The 18,566-nt window shown below is 51.2% G+C and overlaps 3 non-coding genes across 3 annotated transcripts; all 3 read left to right on the top strand.

The window, feature by feature from the left end:
* Positions 1-8,695: 8,695 nt before the first annotated feature.
* TRNAQ-CUG lies at positions 8,696-8,767 on the top strand. The gene has a single exon. It is a non-coding gene; the product is annotated as a tRNA-Gln (tRNA).
* A 1,306-nt stretch (positions 8,768-10,073) lies between these two features.
* TRNAS-UGA lies at positions 10,074-10,155 on the top strand. Its single transcript has one exon. It is a non-coding gene; the product is annotated as a tRNA-Ser (tRNA).
* A 2,912-nt stretch (positions 10,156-13,067) lies between these two features.
* TRNAK-CUU lies at positions 13,068-13,140 on the top strand. Its single transcript has one exon. It is a non-coding gene; the product is annotated as a tRNA-Lys (tRNA).
* Positions 13,141-18,566: the final 5,426 nt, after the last annotated feature.

The raw sequence follows: 18,566 nt of genomic DNA, 5'->3' as shown, positions 1-18,566 counted from the left end.
ACGTCACCCTGTTCTGTGGCGCAGGGAGATCACAACCAGCGTCTCTGGAGGGTCAGGGCAGGTCACAGTCTCTCCCTCACATGTCCCAGGCCTCCTCCCCAGGCCCTGGCTGTGCTGCAGGGACACCACAGGCTGGACACTTGCTCTGGCAGTGGCCATGTGCTCTAGGTGACAGGCCCCTTGCTCCCAGTGTCAGCCCCCATGTAGGGGATATGATCCCCCCACCCCCAAAAGTCTGGCCTGCAAGGTCTCTTGACGGGTGGCATCTCCTTGCACTGGGCCTTCTGCCCAGGGTCCCCCTCGCTCTCCCACGCTGCTCACTGTGTTAGGTAAAAAGCAAGTCCTACTCACCTCTCCAGCACCCGAGTTTGTGCGGAGTTGGTATAAGGCTCAGAGATCTGTCAGAGACCAGACAACAATTCGTTGATCAACGGGCTCACACCATCCTTAGCTTAAGAGCCAAGCTTTGGAGTAAGTGTGGCAAGTTTATTAGGGGTGAGCATCAATGTTTATACACAGAAGTAAACAAAGTAATTAACAGATCATAATGGTCATGCATAATCAATCAAGATTCTACAGGATAAAACAGGTTAAAATGTAAATTAGAAAAGACAAAGGAGGAGATGGCTACTTATTGGGAGGGGGGGTGTCATGAGTGGTTCACAGGTCAGAGCTTTGATTAAAAGTTTCAGATAGAGACATCAAGTCTGGGTTAAGTTTAAACTCATAAAGAGTTCAGACTCAACATTCCTCCATTTGTAGCTATTGGGATAACTATTTACCAACAGCTACACCCCATTTTAAGGAGCCAAGGGCCGCTTGGCAATTTCAGCCTGGGCCAACTCGAAGAGAGTAAGGCCTTTGGCTGAAGTAGAAAAAGAATAAACTGACCCACATGAGTTTATGACGGAGGGAACACACTGAATACAGCAACACAGTATTATAAGGATTACTATGGCCCCAACAATACCCACCAAGAGGTTTTTAACCCACCCAAATCCAGGAAACCAATTCCATAAGGTTCCCCACCAATCATAAGGTGGCTGGCCAGAGGAGTAGTTCTTAGCCATTTCCCTTAGATGTTTGGTACGTTGAAAGGTGTCAGGGTAGGTGTCATTTACAAAAACACAGCATTCTTCATTTATGAGGGCACAAGTCCCTCCTTGGGCTGCTAACATTATGTCTAAAGCCATTCGGTTTTGCAAAGCTAACTGGCGCAGCTGGGACATTTCCCCGGCCTGATTTTCAAATAGGGTCGCAGTCTCATTGGTTAAAGATTCTAGTAGTCCCTGTAGACGGATGACACCACCCCTCAAGCTAATAAGACCAGCCCACCGCTGCCACGACAAACCATCACGGATATTAATATCTCTGAAGGTTTCACGGATGTTACGAACGTGGGGAAAATGGGGGGGGGTGAGGGAGATGCGAGAAGGTGGTGTGAGCCATGCTAAATAACATGACCCTGCCCAATCAGGGGAGAGAAAGTAATAAGCTTTGGGCCCGCACACCCAGTATGTTCCATACATTGCGTTTCGGGTATTCCATTTCTCAAAGTAGGAGGTAACCCACCACCCGTTGGACCACTGTTCCCCTGGTAATGCAGAGGGGTCGTTGTGTGAACCGCAGAGGCACAATTTGGTAGTGGTGTTTTCAAAGAGCAGTGTAGTACTGCTTGAGCAGTTGTAGAAGGCAATCGTATATCCCTTAGCAATTAGTTGGACACCCTCGTGATCTGAGCAGGGTTTCTTAAAAGCTGACTCAGAAGGCTTGTGAGGGATCCACATATGGGATAAGTGGGATGCGCAAGGCTTGAAGCCAAGGTTTTTACTAAAGGCGGTGCCATTAAAATACATGTTGCATTTACTGGTTCCCACAAAAGTTGACCCTTTTTCTTTAACAAAACACAGTGATCCTGTCTGATTTGTTACCCTGAGATATCTGTTAATTGGCACTCCTGTTTTGTCCCATGTAAGATTGTGTTGGACTGGATCTTTTATTCTAGCCGGTGGCATCCAAGTCATATTAGCAGTGGTCAGGGGAATGGGTGTGAAGGGGAGTCCCTGTTCTGCATTTACTGGAAATTGAGTACATACCCAGCAATTACTTCTATTTCCTAAAATACGAGTTTTAACCTCGTGGGAATATCTAATAAAAGCATTATCTTCATAAGCAGAAAATAAACTAAAAAGGCATAATAAAAAACATACAGTTGTCAGAATAAAAGGTCCTCTTATTTTTTCCGAGTCAATTTAAGTCTGATGTCTGAAAGAGGTAAGCTGGTCCACTGGTCAGAGGCAGTGTCCTCAGTGGTGGCAAGAGCTGCTGGTCCGTCACTGTGGTCCACTACGGCTGGCTTGACGTGGGAGTGGTGGATCCAGGATTTGCGTCCTTCCAGGAACACTGCAGTCTGGGTTGTTAAAAGAACCTGGTGGGGTCCAGTAAACCTCGGCTGGAGGGCGTCGCCACGAACGAACTTTTTGACCCAGACCAAGTCCCCTGGTTGGAACGGGTGGATCTGTTCTTCCAGTGGCACGGTCTGGGAAAACTGTGAGGCTTTCCAAAGGGTACGGAGGCGAGCCTGTAGGGAGAGAAACTGGCACGCGGTCATATGATCCCCTCCCAATAGTGAAACATCAGCACGTGGTAGCACCCCGCCTTTGAAAGGGGGATGTCCATAGAGCAGTTCAAAGGGGGATAATCCCAATACACGGGTTGGGCGAGTGCGAAGGTGAAACAGGACCAAGGGAAGTACCTGAGGCCACTTTAACCCTGTTTCCTGACAGTATTTAGCCAATGTAAGCTTAAGCTCCCTATTCATACGCTCAACTTTCCCGCTAGACTGGGGGTGGTAGGGTGTATGAAAGGAGTGTGAAATGCCCAGTCCTTGTTCTAAATGGCCAAGGACATTACCAGTAAAGTGGGGTCCGCGATCTGAATCAAGTATGAGAGGGATGCCAAAACGGGGTACAATGTCTCTAAGGAGGATCTTCGCCACTGTGGCAGCAGTACAATTAGCAGTAGGAAAAGCTTCGACCCATGAAGTCAGAGGGCAAACCAAAACAAGGAGGTGCTTTTTCCCAAAAGCCTTTGGCATATCTGCAAAGTCAATTTGAAGATGTTGAAATGGGGCAGCAGGCGGAGGTCTTCCACCCTTAATTTTGTTAAGAGGCGGAGCAGGTCCATTTCGCTGACATGTGCTGCATGCTTTCACTATTGACAGGCAGTAGGGTTGAATGCCTGGAGCATACCAAAAGCGAGCGATGGTGTCCACAAGGGCGTGCGTGCCGTAGTGACCCCCCTTATCATGGTGCCAGCGAACTGCCACGGGGTATGTGGAGCGAGGGAGGCAGGCTCGGCCATCCGGCATAAGCCAGGTCCCTTTGACCAGAGTGGCTCCGAGGCTCTCCCACGACTGTAGTTCAGCAGCAGGTACTGGTACGGGGTGCGGTGGAGTAAAGGAGGAGGTCACAATAGCCAACGTGGGCATGGCTAAGGGTAAGACGGCAGCCGCCTTGGCGGAGGCGTCAGCCAGGGCATTCCCACGGGTGACGGGGCTATCATCTTTAGTATGGGCCCGGCAATGAACTACAGCCAGGACCGAGGGTTCTTGGAGGGCATCCAAAAGCTTGTGGATGAGGGGGAGGTGCTGAATGGGTTTACCGGCAGCTGTCTGGAAACCTCGAAACTTCCAGAGGTGGATGTGACAATGCACAACTCCAAAAGCATACTTGCTATCAGTAAAAATGGTAACGGTCTTACCAGCGGCCAACTGGCAGGCTCGGGCCAGGGCATAGAGTTCGGCGGCTTGGGCTCCCCAGTTGCCTGGCAGTGAGGCGGCCTCTTGAATGTCCCATTCAGAGGTGACTGCATAACCGGTGAAACGCTTGCCATCAACATAGAAGGAGCTTCCGTCCGAGAAGAGGATGCAATCAGGGTTGTCCAGTGGCACGTCAAACAGGTTGTTCCTTATCTGTAAGATGCTATGAACTACTTCCACACAGTCGTGCTGTTCCTGGAGGACTGGCAGGTCAGGAAGCAAGGTAGCTGGATTAAGGGGCCCACACCTTTCAAAAATTAGGTTAGTGTCTTCTAGGAGTTCGGCCTCTAGCTGCTGCTGACGATGGGCCGAAAAGACTTGGGTTGTGCCCCTACGCAGAAGGGCTGACAAAGCATGAGAGGTCCAGACCGTGGTAAAATGACCAAGGGTCAGGCTCTTTGCCTTTGTGATCAGCAGGGCAGCTGCTGCCAGAGTCCGGGTGCAGGATGGGGTTCCCTGAGCGACAGGGTCGATCTGCTGGGAGTAAAAAGCAAGCGGGAAATGGTGGGGCCCGCTCAGCTGTGTAAGGACGCCACTAGCAATTCCGCCCCTCTCGTGGACAAAAAGGTGAAAGGGTTTGCTGTAATTGGGGGGGCGGAGAGACATGGAGGAGGCCACACTGTCCTTGAGTAACTGAAAGGCTTGAATCGTGTCTGGGGACCACTGCAAAGGGTCAGGAGCAAGGTTAGCAGTCAGTCGGTGGAGCGGTTTGCTCAACTCCCCGCAGGACGGCAACCAAGGTCGACAGAAGCCAATTAATCCTAAGAAACCTCGAAGTTGTTTCTTGGTGTTTGGCAGAGGGCAGTTTTGGATAGTCTTTATGCGGACTGGGTCCATTTGTCTCCCCTCTGGGGTTAACAGGAAGCCCAGATATCGGACCTTCTGTGAGACCCACTGAATCTTGTTAGGGTCTACCTTGTGGCCTCTGGTGTGTAGGTATAATAAAAGTGCCTTACCATCGATGCGGAGGGCGGCTTCTTCGCGGTTACCTAGTAGGATGTCATCTACGTATAGGACTAACGTGGATCCCTGCGGACTGGTGAAGCCTTCCAAGTCGTGGCGGAGGCATTGGCTGAAAATCGTGGGGCTGTCTCTGTAGCCTTGAGGAAGTCGTTGCCAGACATAACTTTGTCCCTCCCAGGTGAAACCAAAGAGATATTGAGAGTCTGGGTGTACAGGAATGATGAAAAAGGCTGATTTTAAGTCAATAACAGTGAACCATTCAGCATCCCAGGGGATTTGGCTGATGATAGTAGCTGGATCAGGAACTACTGCATGAAGAGGGACCACATACTGATTAATAACCCGTAGATCCTGTACAAAGCGCCAACGAATAGGGTCTCCGTCCTTTTAGGAGGCCTTTTACAGGCAGTATAGGGGTATTACAGGGAGTGCGCTGAGGGCGGACTAGCTTTTGTGCAATGAATCCCTCGACAATGGGGCGGATGCCTTCCCGAGCTTCCAGCGACAGGGGGTATTGGGGAACTGACCGGGGGGCTAAGGAGGGCTTAACTTGAATCCTTACTGGCTCTGCTGAAAGGAGCAGGCCAACATCAGTGTCAGAAATTCCCCAGAGGGTTGAAGGCAAGTCAGTGAGGTCAGGAGAGAGAGAGGGGGGGGTTTCCCAATTACCCTGAGTTAGGGCCGAATCTCCTAACACTGTCATCAATAATCCTACCCCTTCAGGAGTGCAGGTTAAAGTAGCCTCAAGCTTACAGAGTAAATCCCGGCCCATCAAAGGGATCGGACAAGCTGGGGAAAAAAGAAAACGGTGAGAAAAACATTTATCAGCATAAATAACATTTAGAGGCAAAGTGAGTCCCAGAGACTGTGGATTGCCTTCCACCCCAGTTGCAGTTTTAACCTCAGAGGATAGCCAGGAGAGGGGGCATGATTTAAAAGAGAAAATAGCTCCAGTATCAATGAGGAAACAGACAGGCAGTCCCTGGACTGAAAGGGTTAGATGAGGCTCTTTGCTGGGAGGGGAGAAAGTGAGGAAAGAGCCGGCTAAAGACATTAAGGAAATAAGACCATCACATTGTTTGCCTTCGCCCCCGGGGTACCGTCATTGAGAAGGCTGAGTTCGCTGCAGCTGCTGCTGTTGCCCGTAGTTGATCCAGGCCTGAGGAACGGGCTGGGCTGGTGGTGCAGGAGTGTATTCGTCCCTGGTGTAAGTATCTGCGGATGCGACCGGACCCTCTGGGCATCCCCAGGGGCATTCACGTTTAAAGTGACCGGGTTGTCCGCACTGAAAACAATTTCCTGGTGGCTGGGGTTGCCAGGACCCTCTCCCCCGAGCACCCTGAGATCCCCTGCCACGGCCACGGCTTCTGCCTCGAATACCACCGTGAAAAGCTAAAGCCATCAACTTATATTCTTCCTTTTTCTCTTTCTTTCTGCTGCTTTCCCTTCCTTTCTCCCATGCAAAATCAGCTACATCCAACACTGAAGTGACTGACTCACCTCCCCAACCAGGGCGAAACTGTAAGAAATAATCCCTTACAGGGGTTACTGACTGATTCACAAAAAACGAAATAAGAGTAGGGTGGTCTGCTTTTCTCTCAGGATCCATCTGAGTGAACATTCGGGCCCCCTCCAATAGCCTCGACCAGAACTTTCTGGGTGGCTCATCAGATTCCTGCCGAATCTGCATGAACTTAGCCTGATTAGGCGAGCGGCGAGCCATTTCTTTGAGTCTCTCTAACAATCGCTCTCGATCTATCCGCAGCTGATTCAGCCTTGGCTGATTCCAGTCTAGGGGATTCCAGCCAGCGGCTTGATCCCGCCTATCCATCCAAGTGGTATTAACCACATTGCTATCCCCCCATGTCCTTTCTGCCATCCACAATCTACTACGTTCCTCTCCGGTCAAAACTCTGCTTAACAACTGATCTACATCCGTATAAGTAGGATTATGACTTAAAAACAATCTTTCTAAAAGTTCAATGATCTTTCGGGGATTTTCCCCAAAGGACCCTGACAACCGTCCCCATTCTTTCAAGTCCCATTCTAGCCATCCTTTATATTCCACAATATTGGTATGTTGTATCTCACCATTATTGTTCACAAAAGGTTGGTCGTGCACCTGTAAAGGCATTTCTCTACTCACAAAAGTTTTGGCAGGGGCAGCCTCTTGACTATCCTCAGGAGAGGGGTGTGCACCCTGCTGCATCTGCTTGATCTTTTGCCTAGTAACTACTCCTCCCGGGGTGTGCTCCTCCATTTCCTCCTTATCACCCTGCAGAGATTCCAATTTGGAGTCCTGCAGATTCCCCTCTGCGCCCTGGAGAGAGTCCCCTCGCTGAGGAATAGGGGCAGGTGCAGTGGGGACCAACTGATGAGTTAAAACACGCCGTGGTTTACACCCTTCATCGAAATAACATGGAGGGGGTTCACTCTCGGAAGAATACCTGACTGCCATAATCTTTAAAGATTTCCACAGCTCTGCTGCTGTGTCCCAACAAAACCAGTAACATAACTGTCCCGGATGGTCTTTTTCGATCTGGCTCCTTACTCCTCTTAAGGCAGCCTGTTCGAAAGAGCCATACGAAGGCCACCTCATCTCCGGGTCGGCCAATATGGCTCCATGTATACCCAGTCCAATTCCTTACACACAGTGTGTACAACTTCCTCCTAGACATTCCTGTCTGTACTGGGAGTTTCCCTTCATTCCATAACTTATTTACAATCCCCAGCGGACTCTCAAGAGGCACGCTAGTCCCTTGATCCATGGTGTCTGACAGGAGCCCTCCAACTGGCGTTTATCCTGCTGTCCAGTACACGACCCCTCAATATTGAATTGGCTGGGAGAAATCTCCCGTGGCGCCTGCCAATTCGTATATGAGTGGTCTGACCACTGGACAGAGGCACCGCACCAGAAGGAATCCTGGACGAGCCCCCAAATTGTTAGGTAAAAAGCAAGTCCTACTCACCTCTCCAGCACCCGAGTTTGTGCGGAGTTGGTATAAGGCTCAGAGATCTGTCAGAGACCAGACAACAATTCGTTGATCAACGGGCTCACACCATCCTTAGCTTAAGAGCCAAGCTTTGGAGTAAGTGTGGCAAGTTTATTAGGGGTGAGCATCAATGTTTATACACAGAAGTAAACAAAGTAATTAACAGATCATAATGGTCATGCATAATCAATCAAGATTCTACAGGATAAAACAGGTTAAAATGTAAATTAGAAAAGACAAAGGAGGAGATGGCTACTTATTGGGAGGGGGGGGTGTCATGAGTGGTTCACAGGTCAGAGCTTTGATTAAAAGTTTCAGATAGAGACATCAAGTCTGGGTTAAGTTTAAACTCATAAAGAGTTCAGACTCAACAACTGCACCGACCTCCAGCCCCAGGGCTGCTGCGGCTCTGCCTCCAGCTCCCTGGGCTGCTCCTCTGGCTCCACTTGCTGCAGCTCTTCTCCCCGCACAGATCTGCTCCCTGGGCAGCTTCTACGGCTCGTGCTGCTGCGGCTCGGCTCCCAGCACAGATCTGCTCTGGTTCTCCCCGGCTGCTGCAGCTCTGCTCCCCGGCTCTTCTCGGGCTCCTGCTCTCTCCTTAGCTCTGCCCCACTCTGGTCCGGGCAGTTCCAGCTCCCACGGAGGATGGGACCCCCTGGCCTGGTGACTCCCTCATTACACTGTCTGGCCTGTCAGTCTGGCTAACATGGAGCTTTGGCCTCTCCCCATTGCCCCTGGGGACTGTCAGTCTCAGGGTCCTGATTTCCCATTGGCCCTTCCCCCTTCTATTGGTGCTGGGAACTAGCCAACCAACCCCCCCCCACACACACACACACTAAGTTTTAGTAAGGGGCCAACAGTCCCTTACACAAGCCAGACCCATGAGGGTCACTGATGTGCAGAGAAGGAACTATGAGCTGGTCCCATGGTGTAAGGGGCAGCACTCAGGACTCTGAATCCTGCAATCTGAGTTCAAATCTCAGTGGGACCTTGTGGTGAAGCCCTGGAGCTCCCAGTAGTCAACTTTCCTGTCTCCAGCTGTGCAAGAGCCAATCTCCCCTCTCCAGCTGGGTGACTCACCCACTGGAGCCAGGTCTTGGGTTGTGATGGCCACAATGGGTTGGGGATCTAGAACGTGTTACCCTGATGCCTGTGGTTTGACCAGGTGGTTGGGGTTCTTGCTGCTTCACATGAGGCCCACAAGTTTGGCCATTTCACTTGCAGCGACATGTTACCTCTTGCCCACATGGCATTTAAAGGAAGGAGGGCCAGGGCCAGGGCCAGGTTTCATAGTCAGGGAAAGGCAGGAGGGAGGCAGAGTCCCAGGCTGGAGCCCAACACACTTCTCCTCCTCTGGGCACCTGGAGCAGAGGTGGCTGGTGCTGACAGCTCCAAGGGAAGGCTTCAAAGCTACAGAGCAAATGAGGGCAGGGCCAGAGGAGGGGAGAACCATGCCTATGTGTGGCCAGCAGACAGCCACAAAGACACCCAGCCAGCCTGCTCCCTGCCCAGGGGCGGCTCCAGGCCGGGGCGGAAAGCCACTGGGGGCACTCTGCTGGTCGCTGCAAGGGCAGCAGGCAGAGTTGCCTTCGGCGACTTGCCTGCAGAGGGTCCGCTGGTCCTGCGACTCGGCAAGCCGCTGAAGGCAGCCTGCCTGCTATGCTTGGGGCGGCAAAATGCCTAGAGCTGCCCCTGTCCCTGCCTTGCCAAACCCCCACTGAAGATGTGCTTAATCCACTCAGTGTGGGGAGAGGATGTGTGGTTGGGGGGAGGAAAAGCCTTGGGCTGCACTGGGGGAGTGCAGAGCAGGGGTGACACCCTAAAAAGCTGCAGCAAAGGGATGGACAGGTGGGGTGCATGGATAGAAGAGGCAGTGAGCCTAAAATCTAAAAGGGGACTGTGGGGTCTAGTGGTCAGAGCAGAGGAGGGGGGTTGGTGGTCAGAATTCCTGGGTTCTATCTCCAGCCCTGGGAGGGGAGTGGGGGCCAGTGGTTAGAATGTGTGTCGGGGGGAGAGCAAATATTGGGACAGTCCCAATAAAATCAAGACGTCTGGTCACCCTACGTCAGGCTTCAAGTTGAGAATCATTTCCCCTTCCCGCTCTGTGGGACGGGAGACTTTTAAACGCGCTCTCTGTGCGACTGCACATGGCTAAGCAAAGAGAACAAACCCCCAATCCCCCCTGTGCTTTGGGAGCCAGGTTTGCGGTGGGAATTCTGTAGCTCAGATGACTTCACACCTGGGCATTGTGATTCTTTACCAGTTTCTCTGGCATTGGGAACAGTTTTGTGCTCACAGCTGTGATGGCCGAGTGGTTAAGGCGTTGGAGTTGAAATCCAATAGGGTTCCCCTGCGCAGGGTCAAATCCTGCTCACAGCGAGGCCTGTGTTTTAGCCAGTCCCTCACCCGGGCAATACTTCTGTCCAACCCCCTGAGACACTCTCAATTCTCTCCCCACCCCAAGGAAATCCTGTTCTGCTCCTTTCATAGAGATCCCTGGGACACCACCTCACACTGTGTCCCTGAGGGGTCAGGCAAACTCTCAGCACCTGAAGCCTCTGCCACTCACCTCGTGCCCCATAGATCAGCCATAGCCCTGGTTCTGCTCCTCTCTCTAGAGTGTGAAAGGAGCCAAGTCAGCGACTCCATGGGAGCTACGGGGCTGCAGAACCAACAGAGCAAAAATAGGTGCTCAGCACCCACTGGCAGCCAGCTCCTCCCTCCCCCGCCCCACTACAGGCCTTGCTGACAAGCTCCTCCTCTTCCCCTTCAGCCCCTCCCACTTGCCAGTGATCAGCTGTTCAGTGGGGTGCAGGAGGCACTGGGCGGGGAGGGGGAGGAGCAGGGACGGGAAGAGGTGGGGGCGGGAGAGGAATGGGGCAGGAAGGTGCAGGATGGGAATAGAGGGGACAGGGGTGGGAGCTTGGGGGAAGGGGTGGAGTGGGGAGAGGGCAGAAAAGGGAGGATTTGTCCTTGGCCCTGCACCCCTCTAGGGCCGGCCCTGAAGGGAAGCACTGACTATCACAGTGACAATACAACTGACCAGCATTGCGGGGGAGGCTGAGGGAGATCCGCACTCACAGTGATGCCAGGGCGTTTGAGCAGGGCTCAGTGAGCTTTATGCTTCTCATGGAGGTGGATTACCAGGAACGCTCCAGCTGCAGAGCCCAGGTGCTCCATGTGACTTGCCAGTGTGGACACCTCAGGAGTTAGGACCCCTGGGGCTGCTTTAATGGGCTCTAACTTGCAAGTGTAGCCAAGCCCCTAGACTATGTCACTTGTGTGACTTACTTGTGCTATTGTAATAAATACAATAGACGTGCAATGGTCAGAAATTGCACCAGCAGAGAAGTATATTGCAGGGAAACCATAAGGAAATTAAGAGTTTAAATTATCCTGCACATGTCCCACATCCCACTAAAATGAATCCAACCCACAGGTCACATGGGCAGAAGTATCAGTGTCAGGATGCTACATTGTTAGCACAGTAAATGAAGCTGCAAAATAAATGATGTTTAAATGACCTCACTCTATTTTTTACAATCCTGTGTTAAGAGGTAATAGATACAGATGGACACCAGGCAGGGTCGTTTGGAGGACGAAGACTTTATGCTTCCATCCCCCACCACTGTCTAGTTTTAGCCAATTAGGACAAGTCAGCAAATAAGAACAACCTCAGGTCTCAGTAAGTGCTGCAGGTAGCAAAGTCCTACAGGGAGCAGTTTCTGGCACTACACCTGCACAGCTCTGCTCCCCGGCTCTTCTCGGGCTCCTGCTCTCTCCTTAGCTCTGCCCTACTCTGGCCCAGGCAGTTCCAGCTCCCACGGAGGATGGGACCCCCTGGCCTTGTGACTCCCTCATTACACTGCCTGGCCTGTCAGTGCAGCTAACTTGGAGCTTTGGCCTCTCCCCATTGCCCAGGGGCCTGTCAGTCTCAGGGTCCTGATTTCCCATTGGCCCTTCCCCCTTCTACTGGGACTGGGAACTAGCCAACCAAAATCCCCACTAAGCTTTAATAAGGGGCCAACAGTCCCTTACTTGAGCAGGCCCCATAAGGGTCACTGATGGCCAGAAAAGGCAGAATGAGCTGGTCCCATGGTGTAATGGGCAGCACTCAGGACTCTGAATCCTGCAATCTGAGTTCAAATCTCCGTGGGACCTTGTGGTAAAGTCCTGGAGCTCACACTGCTCCACTTCCCTGTCTCCAGCTCTGCAAGAGCCATTTTTTCCCCTCCTGCTGGATGGGTCAGGGCTCTAGAACTGACACCTGAGGGTTGGGATTCTCACGGCTTCACCTGGTGCCCACAAGTCTGGGCCAGGGCCAGGCTTCATAGTCAGGGCTGGGCAGGCGGAAGCCCAGCACCTCTCCTCCTCTGGCCACCTAGAGCAGAGGCGGCTGGTGCTGACAGCTCCAAGGGAAGGCTTAAAAGCCACAGAGGCCAGGGCAAGAGGAGGAGAGGACCATGCCTATGTGTGGCCAGCAGACAGCCACAGGGCCAGCCTGCTCCCTGCTGGGCTGAAGGCCACCCACAGACCAGCATGCAGGGCGGCTGCTGATGCTCTGTGGCCAACATCAGAAGATGGTAGGAAAGCAGGGCCAGCCCCCTGCTTTCCTACCACTCATGGTGCTGACTTTGGCAGTGGAGCCGCCCATTTTCTTTGGCAAGTCAGGAAGGGCAAAGACGAGACTGGAAGCACCTGGGGCTCATGCCCCAGCCTTTGTGACACCCAACCCCCAACTCCTTCCCGGGGCTCTAGCTGAAGCCAGAGCATTGGCCTGAGCGGCCAAGAAGAGGTTCCAGCCCTGAAGGGAGCAGGACTTGCAGCACAAAGTGAGCACAACCACGAGGGGACTCAAATCCTGAATCATCCGATCCACAGGGAGATGCCTTATCCTTTAGGCCACATGATGAGGGGGTCTAAACACTTCTTTGGAAAAGCCGGACACTGTGTTTCTCAGGTCATCTGCTGAGGGGGCCGAGACTCTCTGGGCACAAGAAGTTAAGTTCCCAGCGACACGTGAGACTTAACTGTATGGGGCCAGGTGCAGGGCTTTGGCAGGGAGGCTCGGGCATTGGGGATTGAGGTGCAGCGGATGGACCGGCTGTCTAGGCACAGAGATTTAGTCTCCCTGAGGAGGAGGAGGAATCCTTCTGACAGGCAGTGGCTGTGCAGAAAAAGAGGAGGGGTTCCTGGGACTTTTTTTGCCTCTCTTTTGCCTGCCTGCTCACTCTTGCCTGAACACTGGGATAATCACTGTTGTGGTGAATGGTGAAGCTCTTTCCTAACAAGCCCAGGTAGCTCAGGTGGTAGAGCATCAGGCTCTTAATCTGAGGGTCCAGGGTTCAAGCCCCTGTCTGGGCGCTCAGCTTTTAAGTTGCCTTGTGTGCCAGGAGCCAAACTCTGTTCACAGCCACACAGGGATTCCCAGAAGCCGTGGCCATTTCCTGGAAAGGTTCCTTTCCTCAGGAATCAGGAGAGAGGCCACATCCACAGGAGCAGACCTAGAACACAGTGTCTCTGGCTGGCAGGAAGCGCTTTGGGGCCAGGTGCTGAGAAAGCCCAGAGGGGGAGCAGCAGAGATGGGGGAAGAGAGACAGAGAAGCAATGAGGACAGAGCACAAGTGTAAAGGGGGCATCTGGTCTGGCTATTGTGGGGAACTTCCCTGGTTTATACATGACCCTGGTGCAATTGGCCTGTGGAAGGACCTGAGTCCCCACCCCCTTACCCAGAGGCTGCCTGACCTCGAGGACTGTTAGGATACAGAGATTCAGGCCTGTCTGCAAAGGCCTGTACTTTAAGAATTTAGGTGTATTTTTATCACTTAGCTAGTTATAAAGATATAAAAGAGAGAATAAAAAATCATTGTCTGTCTGTGTAATGGCCTTCTCTTACTGTGACAGTCTGAGGCCTGGTTCTTCGGCTAAGCAGCAAAGGCAGCCATAAGCTGGGAAGTGTCTGGTCACATTCACACATTCCCAACTAGTCACACTGAAATAAGGTGCTATTGGGCTGTGAGGAATACAATCCTGTCCTGATATTCCATCACCTCCAGAGAAAGGGAAACTTAGTTTGGTAGCATCCTGTCTGGCAAGAACTCACTTATCAATAGACCCAGCTGGAAAACCCTGTCTATTGTGACTCAGCAAGGTCACAAGGCATATCTGTAGTTGTGAAATCCTCCCTTCTGTATTGTTTTGTATGTTTATTTGCATGGTCTCTGTCTGGTTCTGTGATTGTTTCTTTCCTGCTGTGACAGGAAAACATCAGATGCTGCTCCCAATGCTACACTCAAGTTTTTCAGAAATTAGTCGACTTTATGGCCAGAAGAGATAGATATATGTATAGATGTATAGTTGTGAAATCCTCACTTCTGTATTGTTTTGTAAGTTTATTTGCATGGTCTCTGTCTGGGTCTGTGATTGTTTCTGTCTGCTGTATAATTAATTTTGTTGGGTGTGACCAGTGAAGGAGGTGGAATATAACCATGTTACAGTATATTAGGACTGGTTAGTCTAGAGAAGGAGTGAGGGTACCAGGCAGTGTGGCGGTCGGGGCCGCGTGGTGAGTGTCCCGCTGAAGCGCTGGCCGCCCCCCTTCTCTCTCCCCCCACTCCCTCCCCTTCCCCCCCGCTAGACCGGGTGCGCACTGTGCAGCACAGGGAGTCCACTGGCTCTGGCCGCCATGGAGGGTTTTTTGTTTTGTTTTTCCCCTGCTTTGCCGGCCGCGCCGTTGTTTTTCCCCCCACCCCCCTGCTTTGTTGCTCCAGCCCCCCCCCATTTTTGTGTTGTCCCCCCCAACTTTGCCGCTCCAGCTGCGCCGTATCCGCCCCCCCACACCCCCGCTTTGCCGCTCCAGCCATGCCGTTTTTTCCCCCGCTGTTTTGTTGCTTGGGGCGGCAAAAAAGCCAGAGCCGGCCCTGCCCACACCTGACTCCCTGCCATCTCTACCGGGACCTGACAAGCTTTGCTTGTGTTTGGATTCTGCAAAGCAGAGGAGCAGGTGAGGTTTTCCTTGCAAGCTCTGTGTGTGTGTGTGTGTGTGTGTGTGTGTGTGTGTGTGTGTGTGTGTGTGTGTGTGTGAATCTTTGGCCAGGTCTGCACTACAAAGTTGTTTCAGCAGAATTATATTGCTCAGGTGTGTGAAAAACACACAACACTCCCTCAGTCAGCAGCTTGTGGCTGGTGTACACACTGCAATGCCACGTCTGGCGACAAACTGCCCTGTTTTGGTGACAAAATAAAATGACTTCAATGAGAGTTCTAGAGCTTTTTGCAGCAGACTTAAAGTGACAGAGTAGACGCTGCTGTTCATTATATCACCATAACTGGCCTCCTCCAGTATCCCACAATGCCTGCCGTGAACTCGCCTGCCCTGCATTCCTGCTACAGAGCCATGGCCCCTCCCCTTTCATAGCTCCGGGAAGTTCTCACAGCTGAGCCTGCTGCTCTGCTGTGGCAGCCAGGAGCAAATCACTGCCGTGGATGCTGCTCTCTCCCGCCCTGCGAACACAGAGCAGGGTGGCGGGAACTTCCATACATTGGGGGGGGGCACCGGCATCCGAACTGTGATGCCACCATGACACCCCTTCCCTCGAGGAGGCTCTTACCTTCTAAACAAGGTCGGCTGTTTTCTTGTAAAATCACTGAAAGGGAAGGAGAAAACTCGAAAGAGGTTCCTCCTGGCGCTCACGTCCGTGAAGCCGAATACTCTCTCAGTCCTCAAAGAGAGACCTGGAGAAGGAGACTTGCTGAAGCAAAGCCACAGGGGTCTCTGAGGTTTCCCTGGCCCCTCGCCCCTGTCCTGCCTGGCTGATGTCAGCATCTCTCTGTGAGGTCACCACCTCCCCACCACCTTTGACCAATAGTCTGAGGTCCTGCAAAAGGACTTTGTGATGTCACTGCCACACCCCTCCCTTGCTGTGCTAATGTCCTGCCCCTGGCCAGGCACTTTGGAGGTTTGAGCTACTCCCTGTGGATCACCCCACTCAAGGAGCGTTCGTTCTAGGAAGCAAGCCGGCTAGACAGGAAAACATCAGATGCTGCTCCCAATGCTACACTCAAGTTTTTCAGAAATTAGTCGACTTTATGGCCAGAAGAGACCATTAGAGCATCTAATCTGACCCCCTGCATATCACAGGCCTCCTGTATGACACAAGAGCTACTTTTGGGGGCAACACATTCCAGAAAGGCATCTAGTCTTCATTGATTGACATCAAGAGATGGAGAATCCACCACTTTCCTTGGTAGCTTGTTCCTGTGGTGAATCATCCTCTCCGTTGAATATTTGTGCCTTAGTTGTAATATGAATTTGTCTCTTTTCACCTTCCAGCCATTGGGTCTTGTTATGCCTTTCTCTGCTCGATTAAAGAGCCCTTTAATACCCAATATTTTCTCTCCATTAAGGCACTTCAACACTTCCATGAAGTCACCTTTCAATCTTCTTTTGATAAGCTAAACAGGTTGAGCTCATTCAATAGCTCACTAGAAGGCATTTTTCTCCAGCCCTCAGAACATTTGGTGGCTCTTTGCTGCCCCAGCTCCAATTTCACAACATATTTTTCAAATGAGGACACCAAAACTGGAGGCAGCATTACAGTATCAGTCTCACTGATGCCGTGTCACTTCCTGTGACGTTATTGACATAATCTATAACTGTATAGATCATTGTTGCGACCACTGTTCTATATTTTCAGCCAATATGGTAGAAAGGTTGTTGTGTAAGGGGTCTATGGAGAGGTTCTGATTGGCTGATTATAATGATGCTATCTCTAGATGTGTATCATTTTTGTAGTTGATGTTATGAATATTGGCTCTATGCTGCCCATATTTCAAACTTGTGCTCTGCTTCCGGGGAACACCCCAGACAAGTTGGTGTCAGTTCTGTCTAGCCTGTTTGATGGCTCATTAAGGACCATCAGCTGTACAATCGACCCATTGAGAGAAGGCAGATATGCCTTGTGCCTCAGCAAGGTCTGCAGGGACCTGCCTATGGACAGAACTTTAAGGTTTTTCTATGCCAGGTGCTGTATAGAGTGTCCTTGGGACAAAGACTACATGGCAAGAGACTATAAAAGGCTGATGCCTCGCCTCCATCTTGTCTTCAGTCCTGCTTCATACCTCTGGATGGACTTTGCTACAAACTGAAGCTCTCTACAAAGGACTGAATGACCCCTTATTTTTCCTCTGGCCTAGCAAGAATGAATTGAATTTTGTGACTTTCTGGAAAGTGCAGCGAGATTAAATGTGGGGAATTCAGTCTGTGTGTTTGTGAGCTGATGTTTTCCTCTCACAGGTCAGTGCCTGCATTGAAATACCAAGAGGGATCTAAGGGCTGGTGTACGCTGGGCACTGAACTGACAGAGCGACGTCTCTCAGGGTGTGACCCCCCCCCCAACCCATATAGTTAAGGTGACCTAAGCCCTGGTTAGATAGTGCTAAATAAAAGGAAGAATTGTTCTGCCCATGGAGCTCTTACAGGGATGGGAAAACACCTCCAGTCACTGTCTACTCCAAAGTGCTATAGCAGTGCCACAGCAGCCTTTTAAGTGTAGACAGAGTGAAAGTAGATCTGGCTCCAGTTTGCACTCTGGATGCTCAGGCACTAAGACTAGAGTAATAATAACAACAGTACAGTGCCTGCATAGTTGGCAGGATTTGAACTTGTGCAGGGTGACCCCAATAGATGCCTAACCCATTCCCTTAATGACTTGGCCACAACTACTTAATATAGAGCTGTTCTATTACATGATGATTCTGTTCTCACTGAATTGTCACTTCAAATTGCTCAGACCAGCTTCCCCAGCACACTCACGGCTGTGCATTAGTGTACTTGTGTCCTTGGGTGAACAGCGACAATTCCTGCCCATTTCCCTTCCAGCTGGAGCAGGATGAGAGTGTGTTTGTGTGAATGACATTGCTGTAGATTGTTGTTCATTCCCCACTCTGACAATTCAGACAGTCCCTTTCCTAGTCAAATCTCCAGCACATCGTTCCAATAGCTGGGGGCAGGATTTCTCTGGGACACTGAAATTTTTTCAGGGGGCTGGTGCATGAACTCAGCCTTGCATTCCACCCTTGATGTTTCATGGACTAACAACAGCAGCAGAAAGAAAGAGCCGAGCCAATATCTCCCTGGCAGGGATGCAGGTGCCATGATCCCGCTGTCTGACTATCGCCAGTGCAGGAGTGAAGGGTTCACTGAAATCAAATGCCCTGGCTCAGACCAGAGACACAGGAAGATTTTGCTGTTCATGGATCTGTGCAAAGGAAATTGTGTCTCTGTGTGAAATTGAGGCAGGAAATGAAACATCCACATGGTGGCCCAATGCTCTAGGGAATGTGGGAGAAGGACTCGGGCTGAGAAATGATTTAACAGGGGTTTGTATTTATTGCCCTGATTAAAATCTATGGCTAAAAGGCAGCCACTGTTGTTAGTACTTGTACCTGTGTAGGGACACCCCAGTGGGTGTCAAGTCCATTGTCTTCACAGGGGCAGTCAATTATTTTATCAAGGTACAAATTTCTTGGCCAAGGTATAGTCAAGGTCTAGACTCCAGAGAAAACAATACACTGCTGATAAGAGGAAGTACATAAAAAGATTTTGCAGCCACCATGGGCATAACTATGATGTGTCGTGTTTCACTCTCCTTTCCCTTTGGTGCCACCTCCTTTCCCTTTGGCCTTGTAGTTGACCAAGGGCAAAGCTGAACATCTCCTCAGATACCAGGGAGTGTTTATGTCCATTCCTGCGAGCTACACAGGGGTTTGATGTTGCTGCTTTCAGTCCT

This window comes from Mauremys reevesii, unplaced genomic scaffold (assembly GCF_016161935.1).
Source record: "Mauremys reevesii isolate NIE-2019 unplaced genomic scaffold, ASM1616193v1 Contig29, whole genome shotgun sequence".
Classification (NCBI taxonomy): Eukaryota; Metazoa; Chordata; order Testudines; family Geoemydidae; genus Mauremys; species Mauremys reevesii.
This window is presented reverse-complemented; position numbering and strand designations above follow the sequence as displayed.